The 5233-nt window shown below is 51.9% G+C and overlaps 1 long non-coding RNA gene across 1 annotated transcript; it reads left to right on the plus strand.

Moving 5' to 3' along the window:
* The first annotated feature begins 776 nt into the window (after positions 1 to 776).
* On the plus strand, positions 777 to 2934 carry LOC142050960 (uncharacterized). The gene is made up of 4 exons (XR_012658232.1): positions 777 to 879; positions 1229 to 1288; positions 2290 to 2444; positions 2828 to 2934. It is a non-coding gene; the product is annotated as an uncharacterized LOC142050960 (long non-coding RNA).
* The last annotated feature ends 2299 nt before the right edge of the window (positions 2935 to 5233 follow it).

The raw sequence follows: 5233 nt of genomic DNA on the forward strand, positions 1-5233 counted from the left end.
CACTTCATGCTCTGACAAGACAAGATGCTGAGACAGGGATGAGCTCCAAAAGGACTACTGAAAAGAAAAAAAACCCACGCACTTCATGAAGTCATGGGGGGTTTTTTTGTTTGCATTTGGGGGGGCGGGGTGGCTTTAACAAAAGAGTGCAGTGTTGGCTGGCAGCAGCCTGCAGAGCATTTTTGCTGCCTGATCTCTCCTGTTCTTCTCTTCCACTCCTCTTTCAGGGCTGTAATTGTCATTTGGATAGTTTTAGAAGAGCAGTTAAGTTCCTCGCCTGTGTCTCAATGTGCTGGTAATACCAGGAAGGTGAATGCTTGAACCGGTCGGGCGGGTGGGAATAACTTGGCTGCAGGTAGAACTTCTGAGGGAAGACCAGCAAAACCAGGAAGCAAATAGCAAGTTCCCAAAAAATGTGCGGGTGTCAAACACATAAAAGTTTTATTGCCGAATGTTTTGTTTTTGGCAATATGTTCCAAATGCCTATTTTTGGTAAACATAACTTTTCAGGAGATTCAGGGTTGTGTGTGGCAAAACATGTCCCTCTGTTTTTGTGTCCTGCCGCACAAACGGCCGGCGGCAGGGCTCTCGTTCCCCGCTCTCGCTATTGCCACAGCAGGGCTGCGATATTTAGACCTAAGGGATGGGTTTAGGAATGGAAGGAGAGAGAACGCCTGTGTTCTGTAAGGGCTATGAATGCTGACCCTTTGCCTCCGTCTGCCGCTTTTCCTGTGCGGGTGATGAAGCCGTTTTACTTTCCTCTGTTGTTCCTGGTCTAAGTAGTTGCAAGGCTGTCGCCGCTGTGGGTGTGCAATTTGTGTTGCTGTGTTTCTGTGGAGTCCTAGCTACGGCTCGCTTCTAGTGTGGCCAAGCGTCAAGGTAGGGCTTTCAGCTTAAAGCTTCAGAAGCGCTGCGTGCCGAGATGGGTGTAGGTGAAACTGCTGTTGCGCCTGCAGCTGTGCTCGCAGGGATGCTGGGTGGCTCCGCATCAAACCGGCGAGGTGCGCGTGGACCTCCGTCGGGCTGCGCCCTGGGTGCGCGAGCGTGCCGTGTTTTTGCTGTTCCGGCTTGTATGTGCGAGGGCTTAACGTTTGATTTAATGCATTTCCTTTAACGGCAGGCTGTAGTTGGGCTCTAGATGGTATTCCTACGTGGGCGCAGGAGCTGTGGAATGGTTAAGCTGTTGCTGTGCCTCCAGGTGACTTGTTCAGTAACACTGTTTTTCCAGGTGCAGATGGATGAGTCGTGCAGGGCAACGGAGGAGAGCCCAGGGGAGCGCTGTAAGAAGGTGAGTCTGTGTGTAGTACTGGAGGGAAGATGTGACTGATGGCTATAGGGCTCCATTATGGGTTTTACTCTTTTTTTTTTTTTTTTTTTGTGATCTGAGGGTGCTAAGCGATGAGCCGAGCGTGATGTGGGCCCTGGAGGTGAGTCAGGCAAGGTGACCGGTGCTTGGTGGGCTGGAGTAGGTGTTCTTTTTCAGGTTATTCAGGGTTTTTTCTCCTTCTCTTCACTTTCCCATCCCAATTTGGGGCCGATTCCCTCAAACGGGGACTTCCCCCTGTGGGGCTGCTTATGCAGCCTGGGAGCTGCTGCCTGGGCACAAAAATACCTCAAACCCCTTGACTCTGGGCCTGCAATGAGGGGTGAAAATACAGGAAGAATTCTGGTGGAAAGAAAACAACTTGGGGCTTCTGGGAAAGCCAACTCCAGCTGGATTTGTGCGGCTGGAAAGGAAAAAAAAAAGGGGGTGGGGGGAAGGAACAACAACCTAAAAGCACCCACCAACCATTCTCATGCACAAAACCGAAAGTGAAAATGACCATTTTTTGTAGGGCAAAAGCACAAAAAATCCCCACAGAACTCAGTAGTTTGGAAAAGCAACCCCAATTATTACATTATGTAAAGAAGGCGGGGGAAAAAAAAAGAAAACCAAACCAAAACCCGATCACAACCCTGATGCCACATGCCTACAAGCAGTTCCTGGGGCTTATTCTGCGGGGGTGGGAACCCAACCTTGTTCCCCAGGTTTGCTGTGCTGCTTCTCCTCCCTCGAGACACTTTGCTGTTCGGTGCAGAGGCAATGAATGGCGCTGCTGGGGCTGCGAGGGGGAAAGGTGCAGAGGAATAGAAGCTCTGTGGATGCAGCCAAGTTACGGTTTCTGGATGGTATTAATAGAGAAGAGTAATTCAGATAATGCTGCTGCCCAGCGACCAGAATTGGGTACTGAGCCCGGGAGCCGTGCACGCGCGGTGGCGTCCCTGTGATCCCCATTGCTCTCTCCGCAGGTAACAGCCCTGCGATGCTGCAGTGCCTGCGAGGTGATGCCGCCGTGCTCGTTGCTGCTTCCTGGTAAGGAAAGGCCTCCTCTGCTCTTGCTGCAGCGTGGTGGTGTGTCGGACACGATTCCCTGTGTCGGGTGAGGCCTAGGGCTGCCGGCGAGGTGAGCGAGCCCCTTTGGTGGGTGCAGGGGTATCTCCTTGTGTGCCTGTACTACTGGGGCTGGTGGGATGGGAAGCTTCAAATGACCCGCCGAGGCAGGCTTCTGGTATGCTAAAGGCGAGCGGGTGAGGGCAGCCCTAGGAGTTACCCGGGAGCTGATAGAAGGGAAGAGGGAAAGGAGGAGGAGGATGATGACCTTTTCCCCCTGCAGCTTCTGGGTGCAGAAGATGGCCGACTCCCCAGCTCACCAGAGCTCCCCCTCAGCCTCCCCTGGCCCCCCTTGCCCCGTGCGCCTGCCCCCAGCTCCAGCACGGGCGAGCTAGGCTACGTGCCTAGGAAGCCTCATCTGGTAAGAGCTGTAAGACACCCACGTATTCTCTTCAGGTGGAGGACGGCCTAGAGTCTGGAGCTGCAGAAGAGGCAGGGAGGAGAGGAGGGGAAAGAAGCATCTGAACGGCTAAATTGTGCCAGCAGCGCTGAGAGCGAGAGTCACGGTGAGTCCTGGGCCACTGGGGCCCCGTTGCCTCTCTTGTGCGTCCTGGGCCCTCCCTGTCTCTCCCCCGGCCCCCTCTCTTTCCTTACCTGCTGCAAAATTTACTTTTTTTTTTGCGCCCCCCCCCCCCCGCACCTTCTTTCTCCATCTCGCTCTGAGTGTCTCCCTGCCTCCCCGTCTTTTCAGTCCTCCCTCTCTCTGTCCTGTAGCCTGTGGCTCCTTTTTCTTTCTCCGCCTCTCTCTGCCTGGCTCTGGCTCCGTTTTTTTTTTTTTTATTCCTCCTGCTCTGTCCTGTAGCCTGTCGGTGTTTTGTTGTTCTCTGGCTCTCTTGATCTGACTCCCTGTGTTACCAAAAAACGCGTTAAAATCGGAAACGACTCCTCAACACCAATTTAGTATTAAAGAGCAGGCATTCTTTATTCGCGGCGCCGGATGCACGGGGGATCGCTCCTCCTGGCGTGCGTACCTCACGCACCTTTCCTGTACAATTTGTAGATGAAAATTTTACATACTCATACATAGTCATTATTGTCTTGTCTAGCGATGGGTACAAACTTGCTCGTTCCGTATGTAAATCGCTGCGCAGGCTCGGTTGTCCTCTTCCGTTGTTCTCTTCTGAGTAGGTGGTGTTACTTGGGTCGGTGGTGGTCTGTGAGTCGGTGGTCGCGATCTCCCCCTGCCGGAATTACCTTTTAGCTTCTCGGCTCTTACTCTTGGCAGTCTTGGCTAGTTTTCTCAGTCCGCTAAGCGAAACCGCGTTTTGTCATCCTTTTCTGACAGAAGCATGTTGTCTGTTGTTCTGCTGACATTAACGATCGCCTAGGCACTAAAATGCAGATCGACAGGTGCGCTGATTGGTACGCTCCATGTTCCCGTAATGGAACACCGTCTCTGGTTGGTTGATTTCATCGCTTTGGTTACACCTGTTCCTGTTGTTCAGTTTCTTCTTTTTTGGCTTTGTGTGATTCTCTCTGTGATTCTGTTTTTCTCTGCCTCGCTTTTCCCAGCTCCCCGTCCCTCACTTTTAATGCCCGTTATCCTTCACCAGCACACTCTCCCTTGGTTCCCATCCTCGTTTCTGAATTCCTCCTGCTTTGCCACGTAGCCCGTGACTTTTTTCTTAATCTCTCTCTGTCTGCCTCAACGCTCCCCCCGTGCTTTTTAATTCGTCTTCTCTGCTCTGTACCCTGCTACTGTTCTTGCCTTTCTGAGTTCTTCTCTGTCCAGCTCCCTTTCCCTATTCATGAATTCCTGTTCTTCCTGCAGCCACCGCTGTTCCCTGTGACCTCCATCTCTCTCTGTCCAGCTCCCTGTCCCTAGGTTTTAATTCCTGCCTCTGCCCGCTGTAGCCTGTCTAGATGTTTCTCTCGGCCTCTCTCTCTGTCCGGCTCCCTCTCTCTGTGTTCTAATTCCACGTTCTCTGTCACGTGGACCCGTGCTATTTGTTTGTCCTCATCTCTCTCTGTCCAGCTCCTTGCTGCGATGTTTTATTTCCTCATTTCCTCCCTCTCTGTCTTTGTAGCCCATTGCTGTTGGTTTGTGTTTTTTTTTTTTTCCCCACTTGTTTCTTCATGTGTCTCTGTCTGCCTCCCAGTCCCTGATCTTTAATTCCTCCTTCCCTGTAGGCCGCTGTTCCTTTTTTCCATTCTACATTGTGTTCTCTTTGGTCTCGTGTTCTTATTCATTGATTCCCTCCTCGCTGCCCTGTGGCTTGTCCCCATTTTATTGTTGCTTCTCTCTCCCTCTCTCTGGCTTCTTGCCCCTGTTTTTAAAATTCCTCCCTCTCTTCTCTCTTCCCTGTAGGCCGTGTGATCTTTAGCCTTTCTCCATCTCTTTCTGCCCATCTCTCTGTGTCTATTCATTAATTCTTCCCTCTCTGCCCTGTAGCCTGTAGCTTCTGTCCTTTCTCCATCTTGCTGTCCCTGGCTCCCCCGTGACCCTATGCTAGAATTGTTTCTCTCTTCTCTCCGTACGCATTGCGATTCCTTTTGCTCTCTGTCTCCCTTTGGTTTTTTCTTTTTTTTTTTCTGGCTCCCTGTCCCTAATTCTTAATTCTCTGCCTTCTCGTGCCCCATGGTTTGTTCTGTGGGGTTCTCTCGCGGTTCCCTCACAGTTCCCTCCAGTCCATACTGGGCTATATTGGTCTAGTCCATACTGGGCTATATTGGTCTGTCCCGGCTTCCTCCCACTTCTTTCCCAGTGCCTCACAGTAGGTCCCGGTTCCGTCCATGGGATGAACTGTGAGGGAACTGTGAGGGAACTGTGAGGGAACTGTGAGGGAACTGTGAGTAGGGGGG

The sequence above is a fragment of the Phalacrocorax aristotelis genome, unplaced genomic scaffold (genome assembly GCF_949628215.1).
Source record: "Phalacrocorax aristotelis unplaced genomic scaffold, bGulAri2.1 scaffold_50, whole genome shotgun sequence".
NCBI lineage: Eukaryota > Metazoa > Chordata > Aves > Suliformes > Phalacrocoracidae > Phalacrocorax > Phalacrocorax aristotelis.